This window comes from Gambusia affinis, linkage group LG21 (genome assembly GCF_019740435.1).
Source record: "Gambusia affinis linkage group LG21, SWU_Gaff_1.0, whole genome shotgun sequence".
In the NCBI taxonomy this organism is placed as follows: Eukaryota; Metazoa; Chordata; class Actinopteri; order Cyprinodontiformes; family Poeciliidae; genus Gambusia; species Gambusia affinis.
Window position 1 is genome coordinate 3,015,768 of NC_057888.1, and position 24,211 is coordinate 3,039,978.

At 36.0% G+C, this 24,211-nt stretch overlaps 1 long non-coding RNA gene across 3 annotated transcripts in view; it reads right to left on the bottom strand.

Moving 5' to 3' along the window:
• Positions 1-21,531, bottom strand: part of LOC122824505 — a 38,448-nt gene extending 16,917 nt beyond the window's left edge. For 2 of the 3 annotated variants that reach the window (XR_006369525.1, XR_006369523.1), the window contains exons 1-3: positions 15,438-15,974; positions 14,451-14,646; positions 8,074-8,199 (exon numbers count right to left, since the gene is read on the bottom strand). This is a non-coding gene — a long non-coding RNA (uncharacterized LOC122824505). Of the gene's footprint in view, positions 1-8,073; positions 8,200-14,450; positions 14,647-15,437; positions 15,975-21,495 lie in introns of those variants that run through there. The other variant, XR_006369524.1, reaches the window with a different exon arrangement.
• Between the last annotated feature and the right edge of the window lie 2,680 nt (positions 21,532-24,211).

Consider the following 24,211-nt stretch of genomic DNA (forward strand, 5'->3'; position numbering starts at 1 on the left):
ACTCAGTTTCTTTTAATAAAAGTCTTATGAAAAATTAATAAAAACTGCAGGTGTGTGTCTGTGTCTGGTGAATTTTAAAAACATGTTTCTTTGTGTATTTTGCAAAAACTGCAATGGAAACACTTTTTTTGCATTACGAGTCACATGATGAACAACTGGATGTTACTACTGGTGGAAACGCTGAAGAAGACGACGACAGAATGTAGTGCTAAAATGCATTATAACACGTTTTTTTAATGACTTATCATGTGTGATTTTAATAGAAATACCGCATTTGTGAATTTGTGTTTTTTTTTACATTCGTGCAATTTCGAAAAAGGTTTGCACACATTTGTCATAGAAAACTTTGAGACTTCCATCAGTGGAGAATGCCACAACTTTCTCAAGTAAAATAGAAACAAAACTAAAGTAAATATCACTCAACCTAAAGAGGAACAGCTTTAGTTATTGCCACTAGAAACCAGCGATAAGGTCCAAAATCTGACTGTAGTGATGGACTCTGACCTGATAGACCTGAACCTTCAGAGTCACATGAAGACGGTTACAATGTCGGCCTTCTATCACCTGAAGAACATTTCCAAGATCAAACAAGATCTAGAGAAACTCAATGTGTTTATCTTTAGGCACACTGATTTCTGCCACAGCATCTTCACAGGTCTGCCTAAAAAAAATCAATCAGATCCAGAATGCTGCTGCTGGCATTCTGGAAGATAGAGCACATCACCCCAATGCTAAAGTTCTTACACTGAGAAAATAAATCACTACACAACACATTAAAGATCTTAAGTTGAAGAAGCAGCATTCAGCTTCTATGCAACACAAATCTGGAACAAATTTCCAGAAAACTGCAAGACAGCCGAAACACTAACTTCCTTTGAATCAAAGCTAAAAAAGTTGCATTTTATTAGTTGTAACTGAAACATTGATCAACCTTTTTTTTTATGTATATTTGATTGACGATTGCATTTGACAAATAGGAGGGTTAATTGCTTGCTTCATAATTGTTTGCTGCATTTTTTTATGATGTAAAGCACTTTGAACTGCCTTGTTACTGAAATGTGCTGAACAAATAAGCTTAGACTTTAGCAGATTTTCCACTGGTAGATTAAAGTAAAAGACAGCTGAGTGTCTATAATCTACAGGAATGAATTACACAAAAGACGTTACCAACCCCACTGCATCGTCTTTAGCGTCCCACATTTAAAAATAGGAAAGAAAATAATCAAAATGTAAAATTTTGTTATTTCTAAACTTTCTGAAGCTGTGGTATACCTCCACGCTGACTCACACCACTTGTAGAGGCTGGATATTTGCAGTTTCCGGTAATCAGGGCTGCTTTGTTGTCTGCAGAAGACGGCTCAATGCTACTTTAGGAAGGGAAAAAGGACAGCCTGAGTTTACGCTGTTTCACAGCTTTAATGCTTCCAAAGAGCGTTCAATAACAACAGCTAAAACACCGTTATCCATCGGTAAACGTGTGCATCCCTCCGATCATCTGCACACACGGCGTTACGAGCCAATAAATAGCCTCTGCAGTCATCTGCAGCAGATAAAGCACAATCATCCTTCCATCGCTTTGCCTCTAACTGTTCGATGTGTGTTTTTATTCCAGACGTTTCTTTTCGGCTTGAACTTCCACAGATGATCGCTTCTTCTTCTCCTTGTGTTTTCTTTACTCCATTCAACAGTTTCTGCTTTGTTTATGATTCAAGACATCCAAGAACCAGAAAATAACACACATTTCCTTCGCTTCGCCGGTGAGAGTTTCAGGAGAAAAGAAAAGTGTGCCCTTGCTTTTGTTCTCGGGTCTGGTTAACAGGGGTGGAAAATGACTTGGAGACAAGTAAAAATAGCAAATAAACTCTCAACAAGAAGACGTTCAATGAAAAGCTGACCTTTTATCAAACAGCAGGGATTTTCTTTTATTTACACAGCTGAAAAAGGCAGGAGATACTAATTTCAAACTAACTTTGTGTGCAAATAAACCTCCAATACAAAAAGAAAATTTTATCTTAGTCTGTGAAATCCCTTATTTCATCAATCTAACTGGATGAACATGTCAGTTTGAATCAGCTGTCAGTGACAACGTTCCTGATATCTAAAGATTAAATATCTTTGTTCTTTCTCCTGTGATTTCTAAATAGTTTCTCATTCATCTTGAGAAACAATACATTTATCGACAAGATACTGACACGATTAACTCCTAAAGATCTCCAATAACGCACCAGAAAGGTGAAAACTACTTCATCTCCACGTGTGAAAGCATTTTCTTAAAGTAAAGTGTCTGGATTGAACTGAAATTTATAAGTTTGGCCTCGAATCAAACCAGCACCATCACTGCAATAATTTGCTTAATGTATTTCTAATATTGTATAAAAATGGAATCTGCAAAATGTGCCGATTTTTTTAATCCAATACATAACTAAAACAATCGTCAGTTGCAAACAAATGTGCAGCAGCCAAAGTTTTGAATTAGTGATGTCAAAACACTAAAGTACGTCCTCAAAAGGAGGTTAGAAGAACAAAAAAATGGAGTTGCTGCTGCTGAAATGTTATCATCGTCACCCATATTGTGAACTCATCACGATACCTCAATCACTGTAATAACCCTGGCAACCGAAACTCAGCGATGTCTGCTGGCCAGCCGGGCAAGCATTTATAAGATCTTGTGCCAGGCCCAGAAGTCTGACATTATTTGGCGGAGACAGTAGCTTGGCAGCAGCAGCGCTAACAGGAGGGGCACAGAGAAACTGACAGGCAGCCAACAAAACCCAACTACAGTAATGCCTTTAAACGACTTGAAAGTCAAACTAATGTTGCAGCATCTTAGCGGAAATACGGGGCGGGAAAGTTAGGCTTCTGAGCAAGAAAAAGCAACTGAATCAAATCAGAGAAGCTTCTGGTTTCTTTTATAACTTAAAAACAGAAAACCAGTAGCCGTCCATCTTCATTTCTCGACACATTTGGACCAAGAAGCTTCTTCCATCGGTGCGTTTCATGTGGCTTTGAACCTGGGGAAAGTGTCATTTCTTTTCCAGCAGTGTGCATGTCAGGGACACTGCAGCAACAAGGTCCCCAAACGAAGGGATATTATTAAGGACTTGAGAGACAAGGCAGACGAGATGAGGGGCACAGTGGCAGGATTGTGTTTGTGGAAGATTAAGGCTCTTCAGGACGGACGGATGATGGATGGATGGGAGTCCTTCATCCATCAAGGCCTGTTTACATCACCTTTAAACAGGCCACGAGTCTTCCTCTGTTTGCTCTCTCTTAAAGGGACAGTGCTGATTTTTATTTCATCTTATCTTCTGCAGACGTTACAGTTGGATGTGGTAGGATATTATCAGAAAGTTTCATTAATTTAAACACAAAACAGTTGAGTACTCAATCTATTTCTGTTCATTTTCTGATTAATACAGCTTATAGGGAGTGAAAACCCCAAACCAGAACGTACAAGGCTTCTTATTGCTGTTTTAGGCTTCTTCATCCCCTGATTGTCCGGTAGGTTTGGTTTGATTTGAAACCAAAATTGCAACATTCGTTACATTTTTAACTGCAATCTGTTCCCCTCCTCGCCTCTGGGGGCGCTGCACCAAAAAACATCTGAAGGAAACGAGACAAAACCCTCTGAAGAAGACGATAAACTCGACTTCCTCGTTCACAAAAATTGAGTAACGGCAGTTTTTTGCAGTTGTATGATTTCTTTTATGTATTTGGCAAGGACTACGAGTCATTTCTCCGGCTAGCGCTAGGCTAACATTTTTCTTTTGGTTCGATTTACCCAGAATGCCTTGCGCTGTAGTACACTTCCTGCTGCAAGACAATAATTTTTGAAAAACGATGTAGTATAGAAAATTTTTTCCATTAAAAAAGAAACAAAAAATTATTTTATTTATAAAGTTTCCAACATTAAGACAATAAAAATAGATCTAAAAAATATTCTACTGTTAGTGTAATTTTGTTGTGAAAATTCCTTGCCATTATTCCATTAGAAATATGATAAATTCAACTTATTGTTTATATATTTTTTAATTTGTTTATTCTTTAACATTTTTAACCAAAGTTAAAAACATCCAAACAGCACACTGACCTAGATGATGGATGCAGCATTTATTAGCCTAAAGTTTAAAAACTGTTTTTAACTTATTTCCTTCCAGGACAATTATTAATTAGAATTGGTAATATGCTTAAAATGAATTTTGATAAGTACCAAAATCATCTTACTTAAATAAACTGAAAAGAATCACATGAATTATGTTGTTTTTAAATTTTTGGATTAAATGGCCTATTGGCTTGCCTTATTGATAGATCAAATTGGGAAGCATTCATGCATGTGACAAAAAAAGAGACACATGGAACCATTTACCCTCCACCTCCCGCCTGTTTTTTCTGCTGAATTGGCGTTTTCACGCTGCATTACATCACCACATTTTAAACCCGTCATTTCCCATGAAATGTGACACCCTACTCTCTCCATCATTCGTTCGTTTGGCGGTAAACACGTCCCGCTTGTCCGCTCGGTTCCTACGGAGCCCAAATGAGACGGGACCGCTTCCTGCCATTGTGGCGTTCCAGCTGTTATCAACAGTCAGACTTTTATCTGATTGCTTTTATTTCGTGGGCTTGAACCGCGAAGCGCCTTTTCAGAAACAGGAATTCAAAGCGAGCTTTCCGAACTGTTTTCACCAGTTCACAAAGAGCAGCCTTATTTCAGGGTTTAAACTGGTTTCTTATTAGAGATCCCAGACTCATAAAAATTCCCTTTGAGGTTGGTTTATAGTGTTTCCCCTTATTTATAATGAGTATTTCCCCACAGTTTTAAAGCTGTATTTGAAATGCGGTTTGAAGTGAAAAGATTCTGCTTCTTTCTATTGTTTCTAAGCAGCATTGAATCAAATCTGGAGGAAAACATATTCCAGTATATTATATTTCATTTAAAAATGTCTTGTAGTAAGTGTAATAATCTGCCTGCGGAACGAGTAAATCTTAGCTAGCTAGCTAACAACAACACTAGTGTAGAAAAAATATCTTGTAATGCGTTAAATAATCTTTTTTAGCTAGTTAGCTAGCAACAGAGGTAGCTAGGTACCTATTTACATAGCTTTGTTGCTACCATGAAAAAAATGTTTTCTAATAAGTGAAATAATCTGCCAAAGGAACTAGCATTTTTAGCTAGTTAGCTAGTGATAAAGCTATAATAGGAAAATGTCTTGTAATAAGTGGAATATTCTGCCGACTAGTATTATTCATCAAGGCAGCTAGCAACAAAACTAGTTAGCTACCTATCTGGCTAGTTTTGTTGCTAGCATGGGGAAAATGTCTTGTAGTTAGTGAAATAATCTGCCAGCGGAAGCTCGTATTTTTAAATCAATGTTAAGGAATTATTGACCAAAAACAAGCTCCAAAGTTACTTGTAAGCTAGTTTTGTCTTATTTTAAGTGTACTAACATATTTGCAGTAGAAACTAGACAAAAATATTTGGTAAAATCTTGTGTTTTTGCAGCGTCCTCACATTTCCTTCACTTAGAAAAGACACTCAAAGTGGTTTCTTTGAACACAAACGAAGCTGGTGTCTAATTTGCTCTTGAAGGGTTATTACTAGAACTCCCTCGTCTTCGTCTCTTCTTCATGCAAATATGATTACAGATATCAGTACCTCCGTACATAATTATTAGAAGCTCTCGAGGATGGACCGCTTTTATTCTTCGGACTATTGTAAATATTAACCTTTGCCCCCTTTTCTTTCCGCTGGTATATTGTCAGATAATATTGAATTCCTTTATCTCCCTCTTGCAGTTACCTATATCATGCAGACCTGTTTAACCAGTCATCTACAGTGGGCCCGGCCTGCCACAAAGCGGCTTCCCAGGAGGAGCTGCATTATTCAGCACCGCTCTCTGGCTTCTCTCGGCCCGGTAATCTCCGCGCCAGCAGGTCCGCCGAGGAAAACAGGAAGACCTCCGCTGCGGGTTCCTTCATAAAAAGAAACTCACGAAGGCGCTTTGTGGAACACAACAAAATGTGAAAGAGAAATTACATGCTCCGTAGTTTTCACTACCAACTTTGCTTGTGTTGTAAAATTCAATTTAATGGACTGTATTTCCATCATTTGCTGGTGAGATGTGAAATATCTGCAGACAAAGCTTCATTTTTTCCTCTCTTTTTCAGTGATATGGCTCATCAAGTGCAAATATCAAATGAAATGCAGCTTTTGTTGCCATTTAACTGGAGCCCTTTATTGATCCCTGAGGGGGATTCAGTGTGTGGATGTATGGAAATATGCAGCGTATTGAACTTTTTTCTCTTTAAAGGGTTTTATTCACTCCAGTGGTTTTAAAATTATATTATAGCCAAGAAAAGTAAAATATATAAAGAATCTGTCCAATTTTAAATACAACGCACTAAAAAACAGCAACACAATCATTTGTTGACAAGTAAAAATATTAATTTAGATTAGAATACTTACGACTCAGATCAACAAAGAGTCTGAAGACTTGGCAAACTATTCAGTGTCCAAGTCTTGTACTGACTTCTCAGGTTTCCAGGGGTCGGTCCAAGTTAAGCTTCGACTTGGACTCACCTCTCAAGACTTGAGAGTTAAGTTGGAAAAACTGGCTGACTCGTCCCTCACTCTCAAGTCAAGCCTCAAGTGTCTGAGTGGCGGGTTCAACTCAAGTCTTTGAGGGGAAAGTCCAAGTTAAGTGTCAGGTTTTTACACTGACACTTGGACAAAACTTTGAAAGTCAAGTCTCAAGTCAACTCAAATCAAGTCTCAAGTCTTTGAGGAATGAGTCTAAGATAAGTGTCAAACCTTTCAGAGTCAAGTCGGGGAGTTGACTTGGACTTGTCCCTCTCGTTTTGGGACCTGACTTGGTCTCAGACTTCAGAATTAAGTCCAAGTCAAGTCTATGAGGGATAAATCCAAGTTAAGTCAAGTTTTAAGTCTCTGAGAGGCAAGTCAAAGTCACGTGTCAGATTTTGACATCGACACTTAGACAAAACTTGGAAAGTCAAGTATTGTCTGTCCAAGGCTAGTCAAGTCTCAAGTCTTTGAGGTGCAAGTCCAAGTCCCTAGTCAAGTCAAGACTTGGGACTTGACTGGGGAGGATTCCATCAAGTTCAGGAGTTACCTGCTGTTCTTCCAGAAAAACGATTCTGTCTTCACTTGACTTGGTCTTGATTCTCAAAGACTTGCCACTCAAATACTTAAGACTTGACTTGGACCCACTACTAAGACACTTGAGACTCGAGCGAGGAGTCCAAGTCAATGTCAATTTCTCCAACTTAAGTCTCAGTTCTTTGAGGGGTGAGTCCAAGCCACGTCCCAAGTCTTTGGACTCGTCACTCGAATACTTGAGACTTGACATGGACTCAACTATCAAAAACCTGACACTTGACTTGGACTTACACTTCAAAGAATTGAGAATTAAGTTTTCAAATTTTACTTTGATTTGTACCTCAAGTCTCAAGCGTCTGAGTGGCGAGACCAAGTCAAGTCTCAGGCCTTTGAGGATCGAGTCCAAGTCAAGAGAAGACAGAAACAGTAACTCCTGAACTTGGTGGAAATCCTCCCCAGTAGATTTAAGGCTTTTCACAGCCTCACAATGTTTGGCAAATTATGATTAAACTTGTTTTCTGCTTTCATTTTCCAGGTCGACTCGTGTTTGTTTGTCCGCTCCATCCAGATGAAATACCGCCATAAAAAAAAAAAAAGAAGCAGAATATCTGGAGCTGTGGTAAGACGGCGATATGGATCTCAGCTAGCGATTATGAAGCATCACGCTTCCACTAATGACCTCATTACAAAGCAGCACAGGAGGATTTTTAAGTTTAATCAAATTCCTTGCAAAAATAAAGCACCTATATTAAATTTCTCTCTTTAAAAATACCCACCTTGAAATTTCTCTGACTCTCTCTGGTGAAATGAAGTTACAGAGAGTTGAAGTAAAACAAGAAGAAAATGGTAATTCAATTCAAGGAGACATTCACAGTTAATATTAGCCTAAAAACGCGCCTCATAAATACAGGAAATAAGAAGTGAGGCTTTGAGGTAATAATAATCATCCCACTCACAGGAATAACAGTCATTACAGGAACGATGCGCCCAGGCGACCTCAGTGGAGGGGAGACAGGATTTCCCCCTGCGCCATCAAACTCAAAACCAAGGACGAAGTAAGGGTGGAGAGTTTTCTCTACCTGCTGACAAAGGGGAAAAGATGATCACTCTAAATGCCGAGCACTAAATCTTTCACACTTGTCAAGTCCACTTTGTTCCTGCTGCCGGAGCCGACCCCTCTCTGCATCAGCAGGGATCCGGCCTTGGACGTCAGAACAAAGGGGGAGGAAAGTCAAGATGGAGGCTAAATTTATAACCCACCTTTATGCTTCAATGAAACCCACAGACAGAACTGGACAGAGGAAGTAGTTACATTTACTCTTTTACATCTACCTGCGTAATTATTTGGAAAAAATTTACTTTTAGGGGTGTTTTCACTGCGCTGTACTTTTTACTTTTACTTTAGTAAAATTTCAGGATTTTCTACCCACTAAATGAAAAACAAACATATTTTAACCAAAAATTAATCAGACAGACACACACCTGCAATTTTTGTTAAAGTTTCATAAGTTTTATATAGAAGGAAACTGACTTGGAAACATTACCTTGTTACTTTTAAAAATAGTCACTTTTATCCTTAAAATAACGCTTAACTTCATATTTTGGTTCCTCCTGATTACATAATTTTTAAACATTAAATAATTGATCATTTGATCAGTTACTTGAGGAGTCTTTTTACCAAATATTTTTTACTCTTTCTTGGATGGCTACTTTTTAGTTTTACTTGAGTAATTTTATTATGAAGTATTTCTACTCTTCAGTAAAATTTCTGGATTTTCTACCCACTGAACGAAGAACAAACATGTTTTAACCAAACATTCGTCAGACACAGAGACACACCTGCAGTTTTTGTTAAAGTTTTATAAGTTTTATATTGAATTAAACTGATTTTGAAATATTTTCTTTAGTTGTTAGTTAAATGAATTATTGTCATTTTCGTCCTTAAAATACCCAAATTTTCATTTAACCTTATATTTTGTTCCATATGATTATGTCATTTCTAAATATTAACTGTTAATTTCTGTAATTAAATTCAAAAGGTAGGGCTGAAACATTAGAGATTTCTTACACAAAAGAGGGTACAGTGCTACAGACAAAATAAAAGCTCAAAATTTGGTATGAATATAACATTAACCAATAAAACCAGATTTGTGACAAAAATATTGCTAACTTTACTCAAAGCACCACTGGTCAGAGGAAAACTGCAAAAGAAACAGCACATCAGGTCGCTGATATGACATGAGAAGCTAATGCATGTGTACGCTAGCTTAATGCTAAACATGCTAACAGCTCAGATGCAACAGTTCGATCAAATGAAAGTATATTTGTGTTTTAAGTAATTATACACTGTAAACATATGCTCCTACGTGTGAAATAATATATATTTTTACGAACTTACAGGTTTTGCTCCCCCGAATAAGCAGCTGCAAACAATCTTAGAACAATAACTATAAACCGGAAGTGCAAACTCCGTGACTTCCGGTTCCCCGATTTTCAAAATTAAACTGAATAAATAATATAAACCACATCAAAAACATGTGTCACAAAAAATAAAATGTTTTATTGGTCTTTTGTAATATGTAAGTTTCCTGAGAAACTGAGTTTGGGTTTTCATTAGCTGTTAGGCACAATTGTCAAAATTTACAGTGATAAACCCTTGAAATATATCCATATGAATCACACATAATACGTAAAAAGAGCATCGTACATGTTGATTTAGTCCAGTTTAAGATGATATATGACATAAAGAACCATAAAACATTCTTCTTTGTGACAACATCTATTCTATGAAGAGCAGTTCTGCACAAGCAAAGTCATTTTGACTATTTTCTTCTATCAAGATTCAGTGCTGCAGATATATTTCAGCTCTGTACGTTGACAAGAATGACCTTGTATCAGCTGCACAGCAACATGTTGGGGTATATTAACTTCCATTTTGTGAAATGATGTCAAAACAACTATTATACACTTGGGTGGCAATGTGATTGTCACAAGGTTAGATAGCTCATATAAATGAAAAATAAAGTCTCTGAAGCATGCTGGGTGCAGTTTCCAAGGGCTCGGAGAAGACAAGACAATTTCAGCAGAGATTTCCACTGCAGACATACAGAAGATGGTTATGGATTGAGTTTGAAAAACACAACTTTTATGGTGTTTTTATTTGTAACACAAAAAATGACTTAAAGAAATTATTAGAATCAAATTATACTGGATTATTTTAATGAAAAAAAAAAACAAAAATTAACTCCAGTCATGTTTTATGTTAGCGTTTTGTTTTGTTTTTAAGAGCCTGGATTTTGGGACTGCATGGATAACTGACTTTTCAAATGGTTGAATATTGCAATTTTGTATTTATGACATACATAGTTCATAAAATATTGTGTTTATTGTTGAGGAGATAAAAGAAAAGCAACATAAAAAAGAGAATAAATTAATATTAGCTTTTTTAATTTCATGAATTTTGCGACCCAGTTTGCCAGTTTGGACACCACTGATCTAGATAAACACATAAATAGAATCTTCAAGATAACATTTATGTGTTTAAGTGTTATTTTATCAAACTAATCAAAACCATTTCATTCTGAAGAATGAGAAATTACATCAATATGAAAAGAAGTTTAATATTTAAAAGGGAACTATAATGTAAAGTTCTCACTTTGTACATTTTTGTTCTACTATTTGGGTTCCTCCTGCTTCTAAAAACAGCACCAGCATTCAAAGAACATAAAAAAACCCATCACAAATCAGCAGACTCTGCCTGTTACCTAGCAACCCAAATCAAGCCCAGCCTGTTACCTAGCAACCCAATTTGAGTTCCATTATCAGCTGGTTTTAATGCTCTACAATGGCTACTGGAAAAGGCAAATGTTTTGTTGTTAACTAATCACCTGAAACCACTTGGTGTATTCTTGGTTGTGCAGGAGGCTCTACATCTGCTTTTCAAAGATGTACGGTTCTATAATTCCACGTCTGCTAAGCGACATGATGCCCTAAAACAGCTCATTCTGACTAAAATCTCATTATATGTTAATTATTTTGTGCATAAAATGTAATGATAGACCTATCCTAATCTGTTCAAGGAAGCGTAAATGGTTACCTCTAATTTCAAGAAGCACTCACCACATGCAGAGAACGATATTAATGTTATATTAACATTTTTAATGGGTAATTTGATCAGTTTCTGCCTCAACCAGCTGTCTGGAGTACATTTGTTATCTAGATATTACCAAAAATCAAAATAGGTTCAGCACCTCTGCTCTAAATTCTCGTACAGGGATTTCTAAATGTGATTTTCTTTCAATATTAGTAACTGTGAAGATGATTTTCTGTTTTTTTTGGGAAATAAATCTGGAAACTCCTTTGACTGCATTGCAAGAGTTTATCCAATTTAAAGATTTCTGTGAAGCTGCAGTGTTTTTGTACTGCACAGATCCCTGAACAGCACAGATGTCGCAACTACGAAAATGGTTGTTGTTATCTTTCCAAAAGAGATCTCTGTATCATATCAGTTGAAATGTATTTCCAGGCACCATAGAGATGCAAACTGGGAGACTAAGAATATCAGCTCTCCAGTTTTGGAAACTTTAATAGCTGACAGGCTTAAATAAGCTTACTCCTGAGGTGAATTTAAAATTCTGGCATATCTGTAGCAGCGACTTCCGCAGACAAGCAGATTTATCTCCTTTCTGCTGTATTTGCTGTGACCACATCATGGCACTGTAAGCGATAAGGAGCATGGTGAAAGAGTGAGAGGGATTTATCTGCAGCAGTGCTGAGTGGGGAGCTGATAACAGGGCTAACCCAGATGACTTGTTTTGACAGAAAATGGCAGGAAGAGGAGAAAAAAAAAAGAAAAACTGTGTTAACAGCATTATGTAAAACAGGGAGGAGACACGTTCTAATCATGACGACCCGAAAAATTGTCTTCCGGAGAAGGAGTGATGAGGAAGTTAAGAGTTGTAAAAAATCAGCAGAAATTAAGAAGGCTTGAGGGATTTATCTGCGTTTCCAGTAAAGGGGAAGACAGGTTGGTTCAGGTCAAAACCACATGATGATAAGAATAAAAAAAAGAAATAAAGAAAGAAAGTATTAACATCTGTGCTTACAGCTTCATTTGGATTGACTTGGAAACATGGGGAAAAATCTCAATGAGCAAGATGAATGTCTTAAGTTAGCCCTAAAGGTGACTAGAACAGTTTAGGATAGATTTATAGATGACACAAAACATTTTAATTACATTTCTTTGCACAAAATATTTTAATGAGAGTCAGATTGAGCTGTTTTAAAAACTACTGTCACTATAAATCCAAATAAGCTGCTTCTGGACACCCCGCCAAACTCAAATTTACACTCGCATGTAAATATTTTTTACTGCCCCAAGCAATGCGCGGTATACAACCATACACACCTTTGAAAAAGTAAAGAGGCTGGACACCATGTACACAATCAACAAGGAATCGTCCAAAATTAGTTTATGCTGATGGTAAGACAACAACAAAACACTTATGTTTTCTAGCAGCCATTATACAGCCATTATACAGCGCATACAGTGATAAAAGCTGCTGATTGCTAAGTGACGATGCCGACAGAAATTGTTTCCGAACAGCAAAACAGTGACGTTAATAATTATGTAACTTATTAGGAATGCTTCAAAGCATTATTTTACAGACACCAAAAAAACAAAGTTATTGTTATAAAATGGCTGGTAATTGAGCCATTACCAGCCATTTTATAATGGCTGGTAACAAACTCCAACAAACTCTAACTTGTTAGCTAGCTACGGTACTAGCTGGTAAGTTAGCAATGATCCTATTAAACTAGCTATTATATTACTAATTCCACTGGTAGATTAATACCACTTAGGTAACAGACATTATTCTCACTTATTACATAGAACTAAATTATTTCTCATAAGTGAAATAATCTGTTGATCTAATTTACAAGCTGCTGTTTAACTAATTTATTTTAAGTTAGTTAAGATTGTTGATGTTAAAACAGGTTTACTGTATATTGTTAGAAAAGTCTTTGATTTGATTTAGACTGATTAGAATCTGGTGAATCAATTTTAATTTTGAAGAAGCGATACAGCGTCACAGGTGGTTTATATTATTACATTGTAAGAGTGAGGCTTTTAGAACCTGGTGCGCTTCAGCATGGCTGTGGCATTTGATTTGGTGATGTAATACGAACTGAAGAAATCCTGGTGAAGATCAATTTACACAATTTTGGAAACGTACAGCGTCACAGATTGAGATATTTTTACATTTACATTTATTGAGTGTGTTTTGATTAGGAAATCTGTTCAGAGCTTTTACAAATACAACCGTTACAGTTGTACTAAGCATAGCTCAGATTGAAAAGCCATCAGAGTCTTTATTTAACAACTTAGAGTAGCTCTTCTGCAGAGCAGGATGTGGGCCATTGAGCATAGGTAAGTTGTTAATATTGCCTAGACTGCAGGAGATCTTCCAGCTGCCAGTTGTGAAATTCTCATCATTTGAATATGCCTTCACTGGATTGACACAAATTTTAAGAGAAAGTTACTCTCCCAACATGCTGAAAACTAAATATTGAGGTTTATCCTTCTTGATTAGGAATCATGTTTGATTAAATATGTGATTTCCTAGCCCGGCAAAATCTCCTCCTGGCTTACCAGCACCCATACATGAAATAAAGACCAGTTTGTTTCAAAATATCACACGTTTACTTTCAGATTGACAAAACAACTTATCAATGAGTCTTTAAATTCTGAAGAAGCAGACCACAAAATGGCAATCTTCTGATCACTGGGTAGGTGCAAATATACCTGGGTGTGTCTGGGCGCCGAATCTGAGCATAAAGGGCATGAATAGTTGCTGAGCATGAGACAAGCACCTTACTGGAGGGTGCCCAGCTGTGTATTTCAAAACAGGAAATTCTCAGCATCTGGCCAGCTGTGAATATATATATAAGCTCGAAGCTGTTCACTTTTCTCGCCAGACAACTTCAGAGGAAGGGTATTCGAATCATAAGAGAACCATAAATTCTGCTGAAAACTAAATGAAATTGCTGTTTATCCTTCACTTTATTTTCTGCTGTTTTGCAACTAATCTAATGAAGACGCTGTTCTGCGCGCAAGGAGAAATCTGTGTTCTCCTGTGCAGCAGGAGGCTCATATCTCACAGGCTTACCCTTTCATAATGAAAGGTGTGGAGACATCTGTTTCTGGAGGCTGTAATTACGTTATTGTATAAGATAAACAAAACAACTTATAATGAGAAACCACATAAATTCACAGAGAAGCAGACAAAAAAACTCACACACCTTTGATCACTGGAAATGGATGCAAATTTACCTTCTGTGTGTCTGCAAAACGCCCCGAATCTGGAATGATGCTAATTATCTCTGCACAGAAAACGCCTGCTGAACGCAGGGCTGAAACCAAGACGGAGCGGAGCGAGTGTGTGTCCAGACTGTGCAGAGTGGCACCAACATCTGGCCGAAACTTGACCTCGGCGGATAAAAGGTTTGGCTCGATACTCGCTTCTTTTCTGCGCCAAGAAACAGAGGGAATGAAATTATTAGGACGAATCATAAGATTTATCTGTAAATGCTGCTGAAACAAACTGCAGTATTTAATCAGAGGAAAACTGTTGATGCATATTTATCAGTCCTGTAGAGGTTTAAGTGTAATATTATTAATAATATATTAGTTTATATACAAAAGTTCATATTTCATTAATAAATGTGTATTATAAATTATAAATAAATGTGCACTTAAATTCAAGATAAAGTCACAGAAATGATTTTTTGTGATTGCCACTGATTTTGTTATGAAGTTGCGAATTTATTTATTTTTTTAAATAACATGATGTTACAAAAAAATGAACATTTCTACACATAATCTTTTCTCTCCTTCACTGCAAAACTACAAAATCTTACCAGGATTTTGTATTTGGTGCTATTTTTATTTAATACTAGAAACTAAACCAACTAATTTTAGTTTAGTTTCTAGCACAAATAAAAACTAGCTTTAAGTAAATAATTCTTTAATATTGATGAAAAAGTACTAGTTCTTTGGCAGATAAATTAACTTATAACATGGGGAAAATGTCTTGTTATAAGTGTAACAAGCTGCCTATGGAACTATAAATTTTTAGCCACAATTAAATAATTCTTAAATTAAATATTATATCTTGCTTAAAAAGTTACTTTAAGTTAGTTTTGTCTTATCTAAAGTTTACTAAGATATTTGCACTAGAAACTAGGCCAGAAATACTTGGTAAAAGTTTGTGTTTTTGCAGTGTTTTCTTTTTCTCGTTAAATTATAATCTGCCCTTACCTGCATGTCTCCTTCCTTCCTGACTCTTTTTATTCTGTGAATAATTTCTTCACAGAAACTGTGTGGAGAGCAACACTGCGCACAACTTCTGCAGCAAAATTAAAGAGGATTTGGTTTTATTCCTGGCAGTAACTAACCTTCAAGGGATGTAAAATACGGAAAACAACATTAGCATTCTTGCTAACAAGCTTAATATGATAACATGGATTAGCTAGTCGTCTGTTAGCTAACATTATCTGCATGGAGCAGCGTTATTCGATTTACTCGGTTTGTTTGGAAGAAAACTGAGAAGTATTTTTGCTTTTTGGTTCTGGCTGAATATGAGCCTCCACTTTCAGATCCACAGTCGTAATCGGCCCCGCCATGTTTACACTCCTGGTGCATTTAAAGACGACTCGGTAAATCACCTTACCATATCTTAATAAAAAATCGAGCAAAGTAAAAGATATTTTTATGGATAATGAAGAAAAACATCACATCCCTTCCACACTGCTCATTACAGAGGAATACGAGGGCAATTTTAGATATAAAAGAGGAGCAAATTTCCTCCAAAAAACTGATAAATGTGGAGATTAATCTCAGAAATTTTTTGGGGGGAAATTTCTAAGTTTCAAAAAACTAACATTTTATGTGTTTCAAAGGTCAAACATTTTTGACTCAGGAATTTCCCCATATTTTTCCTCGACAACTTCTGAGAGTAAACTCAAAATTTCTGACTTTTATCTAGCAAATTTTTGCCTTTTCAAACTAACTTAGAAATGTCCCAGTTTTGTCTCAAGTTCTTCAAAAAATGTATGAAAATGTAATACATTTTTTATTTTCTTGCAAATTTATGAGATTCATCTCAAAATTTTAGTTTTATTTTAGCAAATGTTCTACTATCCAAACTAAAAACTTCTAAAATTATTCTAAAAACATTTGAATTGTTTTTTTCTAGAAAATTGCAAATACTGAGGCAAGTCTTTCTCCATTAATAACAAACACATGGGCAGATGTTACCTCCATTTCCAAATATCATTATTTCTTCTTGCTGAGGCAGAGCTGCATAGAAGGACAGATTGCCTTCTGCCGACACTGAACCTTTGACCTTTCTGTTTTTATATGGGCCCAAAAAGCACCAGGCCAACCTGACAGCCTTGAATGTTCCTTGGCTGGTAAGGCTTGTGTGGTGACATTCAACCGTCTCCCAGGAGGGGGTTTTCTTGGCGCCGACTCTGCGTTTTACAAGGTCCCCCAGTCTCAGGCAGTCCACAAGCAGGTGGGGATAATAATTAAGTATGATTACAAGACATTAATCCATCCAAGGAGTGACAGCCACAGCTGCAGCAGCATTATACAGGCCCTGCAGGTGACTCCCAGCAGGCTCTGCAGCAAAGGCAGCCATCCTTTCAGTATCATTTATAGCAAAAGCAGCCAAATCATGGAGGTAAACGATGCAAATGTAAATTGCACATTTATTCAGTTGCATTTTTTCTACCACAAACATTTTCTTTCTTTTATAAAAAGATGTACTTTTACGCTTTCATTTTATCTTAAATGGAAGTTGTAAACAACCCAAAAAAATCACACATCTTTTGGAAATGAGATCAGTTTTCCTGGCCCTGGTTAAAAATAGCTTCGTTTTCTGCAGAAATACGTTTAGTTTTTTTCTGTGAAAAGACAAACAACTAGAAAAAAGCACTAAATGAAGTCCAGCTAGTTCAAACTTCCACTTTTTAAAACATTAACTTGATGTACAACCCATCTGCTATTCTTAGCAAAACCTAGTTTGGATTATAAATCACCTCTGTCCTTTTTTTCTTTCAAGATGTTTTAATACATTTTGCTAACACAAAAAGCACAAAAGCTACAACAGCAACAACAAGAGGTTATCAACTAAACAGGTTCAGCCTAATTAGCCAACAACTGCCTACCTTACTAGCTAATGAAGTTAACTTCTCAGTTCAGGCTATCTGCTGATCAAGCTAACAGCTACCCAGTCTATTACATACACAAGTTATTTCCAATTAGGCTACTCATAGAAACAAGTGGTCAGTTTAAAGGCTTGTCAAACTGTAAGCTACATGGCATAATCGCAACCTAGACTAAAGCATTCTCAACCAAGCATTCTGTGGCTTTAATTATGTTTACATACATTTTGTTGTGTAAAAGTCACAACATAAGAACAACAAGTTAGCAAGTAAACAGGCTCACACCAATTAGCAACTATACAAGCTAGCAATTAGCTAGCTTACTGGCTAATGAAGCTAATCGCTTAGTTTAAGCTTATGGTTGCTCAAGCTAATAGCTACCCATGCTAATACATACTCAAGCTTTTCCAAGTTAAGCTACTCATGTTATCAGTTACTCAGTTTGGCTGTTGCTTAAGCTAACAGCCATCTTGCTACGCAGCTAAATAAATGAGAACACAGCTCTTTCAGGATTAGAGGTTTCTTCTACAGCAGTCCTAAATTGCAAAAAATATTTAATTTTTCAGAGTTGCCCTCATTCAACATATATAAAACTTTATAAAACTTGCTTTTGAAAAATTATTACACTTATTGTTTGACAAATCATCCAATTTGGGCCTTTTTAATGTCATATGTAAACTTCACCATAAGAAGAATTAGCAGAACTCTGGTTTAAGACACTACTTTTGCTATGAAGGATAAAAAAGGCAAGTTTGCTATTGGGTAATTAGTGGGATAAGGTCCATCTATATCCATTGGCAGCGGCTGACAGCTGGAAGCTGTTAGGCATGTGAAAATGGATTTCTTCTCACTGTGAAACTAATTATGGACATACTAGCTTAGTGGGAGATCTCGGGTTTGGGTCTGCAGCACACCCCACGGCGTGTGCATAGCTAACAGACACATCGGCAACAGGTCAGCCCAGATCATGGCTCAGAAATTTAAACCGACCAGGAACTTTACAAATTAAACAAAGCTAATGGAAGAAGTTTAAGAGTGCCTTGCATAGGTATTCCTAAACGTTGATCTTTTTCAAATGTAAATAGACAAATTGAAGTTAGTGTTTCACCAACTCAAATTTAAGATTTTTTTAAAATCATAATAAATTAAATTTAAGACCTCTATCTCCACAGAAATGTACAAACGTCGTCCAGCCAAACGATGATAAATTTGCCCTTATCCATGACACAGGAATAGCTAGCTACTTAGCTAGTTAACTAGCTAGCGAGCTAGGTAGTCGTTCCCTTGCATAGCTACCAATTAGTGTGGGCTCGTTTAGTTTCTTACCTATTGCTGTTGTATTGTGGGTTGTTGTTTTGCACTTTGGGTCAACAAAAGGTAAAGCCACACAGAATGCTTGCTTGAGAATGCTAGTTGTTGTGGCTTTTACGCCACAAAAAGTATTTAAATATTATTAAAGCAAAATAATGAATGCTCGAGAATGTTTTAGCCTGGTTTGCTGTAAAGTTGTGTAGATTAGTTAGAAGAGCCTTTAAACTGACTAGCATAGTTACTCACTAACTATGGCTAGTTAGTGAGTAGCCTAACTAGCCATAGTGTTAAATCTCTCTGTTCTCGGGTGTACTATGGCCTTTAAGGTTTTGCAGTTTTCTTTCCACTTTTAGCAGCTCCAGAACGTTTCTCTACATCATATTACACGTGAGAGGATGAATCCATCATTATTTCACCCTTAAAGCTTTTTAAAAGTCTTCCTCAGCTGAATAGCACATCTCTAACTGGCTGCAGCACATAATTCAACCCAGTTCAAGTGAAAAGCGTCTTAGAAATGCTTTTCACTTTCACTTTGCTTCTAAACCAAGGCTAAATTGGACGATAAAAAGCTGCCTACGCTTTTAATGTTTCGGTCAGTTTTGATATTGCAACTTCATTATAAACTGCAGACTTTTTAAAATTAACTGAATTGTTCATTTGAACTGCAGATGAATGGAGGTATTCAGGTTTGTCCTTCACAGCCTGAAAAAACTGCCTTTATTTATCCAAGGCTGAGGTTTGCTGCTGAACACACCTGGTCCTGATTTGCCCATTCATCTTAATAAAAACTGCTTTTTTTGTCAAATTTAAACCTTCCTCTCGCTCGATTTTTTTTGTAACGGTGCAGATTTTCTGTTCGACTGGCCTTGAGATGCGAAAAGAGAGAAAAAGTTAAATTGCAGCCCACTGCTTCTTAATTTTAAAAAAGAACATACCATTGTTAATAATAAATCGCATAAAGAAATGCAGCACCAAAAGAAACAATTTCATGGTGGTCTGGGAAATAATGGCACTTAATAAGAGCAAAATGATTGCAATTTTTCTGTCTGATTAATTCAGTCGTGCTAATTACTTTTTTTTTATTTTTACACCATAGAGAAATGATAATTATTTTTACTTATTGAGTCATTATGAGAGCTTGCGAGGAGAAAAACTTGTGAAATCAAAAGCAATGCAACACCCATGAAGAAATGTGACATGTTTACATTCCAGAGCACCTGCAGGAAGTTATTTGTAATCCTCATTATTGATCAAATGGGAAGAAAAATGTCAATTTGTTGAGCAAAAACCACAAGTATAAAGGAAGAATGTCTAATAAAGACAGAAAATATGAAAGCGGCACTAGTTCTCAATATTAAAGGAACAAAGAAAAAGCAAAAATAGTTCTCAAAAGACACCATAATTTGAAATAATTTACTCCTACTTTAAAAAAGAACATTTATCTAACAATCAGGTAGCAGAAATGTTTCTTCCCTCTTTGCTTATTCAACACAGATTTTGTGAGTTTGCTTCTCTTGGGTTTTACCGCACAATTGCAAGCTGTCAAGAAATGTTAAATGTCCTCTTAGGAGCAATCAAAAACAAATATAGGCCTCAAATAAAACTAATTTCACACATGCAGGTAGTGCTTGGTGGAGATTTTCTGTCTGATTGAGTGACAATTTAAACCCAGCTAATTTACCAGCATGAATGTTTTCAACAGCTTTATAAAAAGATTCATGTTGGCCTCTTTCTTTCGACATGGAAAAAGGCATCTGGTGAAAAACTGAGATTCACAAAGCAATGTTTGGAAATGAAGTTCAACAAAACCACTAGCTGGACAGTTCACCCGTTGGCCATTTTGTAAGTTAGCTTCTTTTTTTTGGTTGGTTTGTCTTCAAATTTTGCGAAGAAGAATGCCAGAACAAAAATTTGGGCTTCCCAATAATTTGATTCAACGCCGTAATGCATAGTTATCATGTGACATCACACTTCTGAGAACTGTAGCTGACAGCCATCTTGGTAGGCAAAATTGAGTTTGACATGGTTGAGTACGTGTGACTATCAAGAAATATTAATTTAAATGCACAAATTTTTTGTGATGGACAATGTTTCAACCTTGCAGACGGTTCGGCAGGATATCTGATGATGGAGTTGAGTGCTGAACACTCCGATCACCTTTATTCCAGTGAAAATATATACATATTTTTATATGTATAATTTTTTTTTGAGTGTCTTTAACTGCTTTTCTGTTTATGATTTAATACATTTCTGTAGTGGTTAGTTTTGATATGCTATGCTAAGTTCTAGAAGGTAAACACTTGCTCACACACCAGTGGTATACCGGTACTATAATAATTTTGAGAAGAAGGCAATTGGTAAGAAAAATATGAGTGATATTCACTGTAGTAATTATTGCAGAACTAGCAAATACTCTCCCAGTCACCAGAATCTTAATATTAAAGTGAAGAGTACGTCCTTTACAAAGCCGTTGAAACACTGATTTTACGGATCCATGAGTTTTCAATTCAAATTCATTTAATCGGGGATAGCACATAAAATAATGTTACATGTTAAAAACAGAGTAACCATTGTTTTGTATGTAGGATTTCTATCCTTATTCTAATTTGCAAACCTAGCCCTTGGTTGTACCGTTTTTAAAAGACAATGAAATTAAAGTTAAGGTTTCCTGTCACACACAGACACCTAGTCTGAATTTTGCTGAAAGTTGGAGAGAAGATGAAAAGATAACAATATTGACAATTTTTTTAAATCATAAATTTTAAATATTTTATCATAAAACCTAATCTGTTTTCCAATCATTGTTATAAAATAAGTGGTTAAAATAATTTACTTACAAGCTGCTTTTTTTCACCCAGAAAAAAAAAGGCGTTGCTGGAGTTGCTAGGTAACGGGGCTGGGCTTCTCTGAGGTTGCTAGGTAACGGCGGAGCGCACGTCGAATGTGACTTAACTATTAGCACGTTTTCAAAACGGCTCGTTGGTGGCAGCAGGAACGAAGATAATACATTTTTCCACATGTAAGTGAAATAATCTGCCTGTGGAATAAGTATTTTTCAACAATGGTAAGAAATTATTGACCACCCATTACTGAAAAGATACTTGTAAGTTAGGTTTGTCTTATTTCAAGTGTAATGATATATTAGCACTAGAAACTAGACAAAAATACTTGGTAACATTATGTATTAGGAACTAGATTACTATGACTACTGAAAGACAAACCTTGTGTAATGAACTGCTGTAATTTGTTTGGTAACTTTTTAGTTATAATAACTTTTTTTTTTTTTAAATGAGGAAAATATTTTGAACAGTCATAACATAAGGAAACACATACACCATAATAAGCATTGCTGCCTTTACATTTTATACCTTTACCCACCGTTCTCATCAGTCTGCATTTTGAAAATAGCCCACACTTGTAGAGCACTTTTGTCTCCTTATCTTTCCTCTACAAACTGTTTTTTCACAGCATTTTTTTTGTGTGTTCACCCAAAAATCTTGCTTTCTACATATGCAGCATTTTTATTCTTAGTTGACGGGACTGAAGGGTGAACCTTCATTCTCCTACCAGAGGATCAAAGCCTCTACACCAAGCCTCAGCTGCCCACAGTTGCTCAACAACGACAAGTAGAGAAAAATAACATATTTATATCCAAAAATATGCCACTCTGTTTAGGTTCGAGCATCGGAGGAGAAAAGTCCTGGATTCCTCTACGCTGAGGCAGGATAACGATCCGTAGTGCACTATTAAAGGATTCTTGCAGCATTGTTTTCCTGTAAGAGATTAGATTGTTGACAGATGTGCAAAAAAAATAAATAAAAGTTGAATCTTGTCACTGCTACAGACTCCTTAACAGGTATTTGTTTAGTCCGCTTTAATCAAACGTTAGCTTGATTTTCTAGAAAGTTTTTGTTTAGTTTTTAAAGCAAATATCTTAGTACATTTGAAATAAGACAAAAAAGACTTTAAAGGAGTTAAACTGATAGTCTTTTTATGTAATTTTTACATTTTAGTGAAAATATTTTAGGTAGCTAACCAAAAATGCAACATCCAAATAAAATGGCTGGGTGCCATAAACCTTCATTTATATTCATCTATATCATAATACCTACAATTTATAGCAGCTGCCAATGATTCTTGCAAAAACACTGTAAAAATACAAAATCTTGCCAAGTATCTTGATCTAGTTTCCACTGCAAATGTCTTTGTACATTTCAAATGAGACAAAAATAACCAACTTACTTAAAATAACCAGCTCCTATATCTCTCAGTAAGATATAGGAGCTTCTTTTAAGTCAATTATTGATCAATATTTATTAAAAAACTACAAGTTTCCCTGGCAGAGTTCACTTATAACATGACATTTTTCCCATTTTATAGTGAAATAATCTGTACAAAGGTTTTTTTTTAGGGTCATTAGAAATATATATACATAAAGGAAGACTAAATATCCATCAAAAGAACTCAGAAATTTAGATTAGTCTCTGAAATTGTCTGGACAAAATTAGAAATTTCTTAGTTTGAAAAGTCAAAAAATTTGCCAGCAAAAAATTCTGAAATTCTTTATGAGATTTATCTCAAAATCTCTGGGTTGTTTTTTTTTGGCAGAAATATACTCCTTTTTTTGTACAATCGTTGCAGATAGTACTTTTTCACCAATACTGAGTAATAAAAAAAAAATCTAAACCAAGCTATTTTTGCTTAAAAGTTACTTGTGAGTTAGTTTTGCCTTATTTCTAATGAACTAAAATATTTCCACAAGAAACTAAACAAAAATACTTAAGACTTTGTGTTTTTGCAGTAAATTACTACATTTCACGAACATGTTTAACCTGAATCCAGCGTTGCATTTCTCTTCACATCAACTCTGATTCAGCTTCAATGAGTCACTGAGGCTAACATAAAATAAAAAAATAATACATAATGAGTGACAAATTACATTTGCTGCACGAGGCACAGAAAGCGAGAGGCCCACTATACCGAGGTAAATGTTGGCCGGCCGTATCCGGTAATAAATTGACTGCCACTCCAATCAAAGGAACAACGTCGGGATGCCCCGCTGCATCAGGACGTTCCCTTTAATTAGGTCGAATCCTTCCAACGTCACGGTGCAGAAACGTCTGGAACCAGCATGGACTCCCAACTTTTCATTCATTAGCAAAAAATCAGGTCAGGTTGTGAATCTGCAGGAGATCCAAGGCGAAAAATATGAAATAACACCCAAACATAGCTCTGTTGTTTTCTTAAGCTACCTTAAAGACATTCATAGTGTTTCCATTAAAGCAACAAAGGAAATAATGAATCATTAGTTGCAGGAACTAAACAATATTTGACTGAAAAATCTAATAAAAACATGTTAATAATTTGAAAAAATTGAATTAGTTCATGGTTGGACAGATGTTGATGAGGTATGCATTAACTTTGCAAACAAAAATGAAACAGATCAAATTTATAATAAACAGCTTTATGCCCTTCAGCTGCAAAACAAAAAAACATCAATAAAAAAATTCTGAAATATTTAAAATATTACTCCATCCTTCTGTTCCCTTGTAT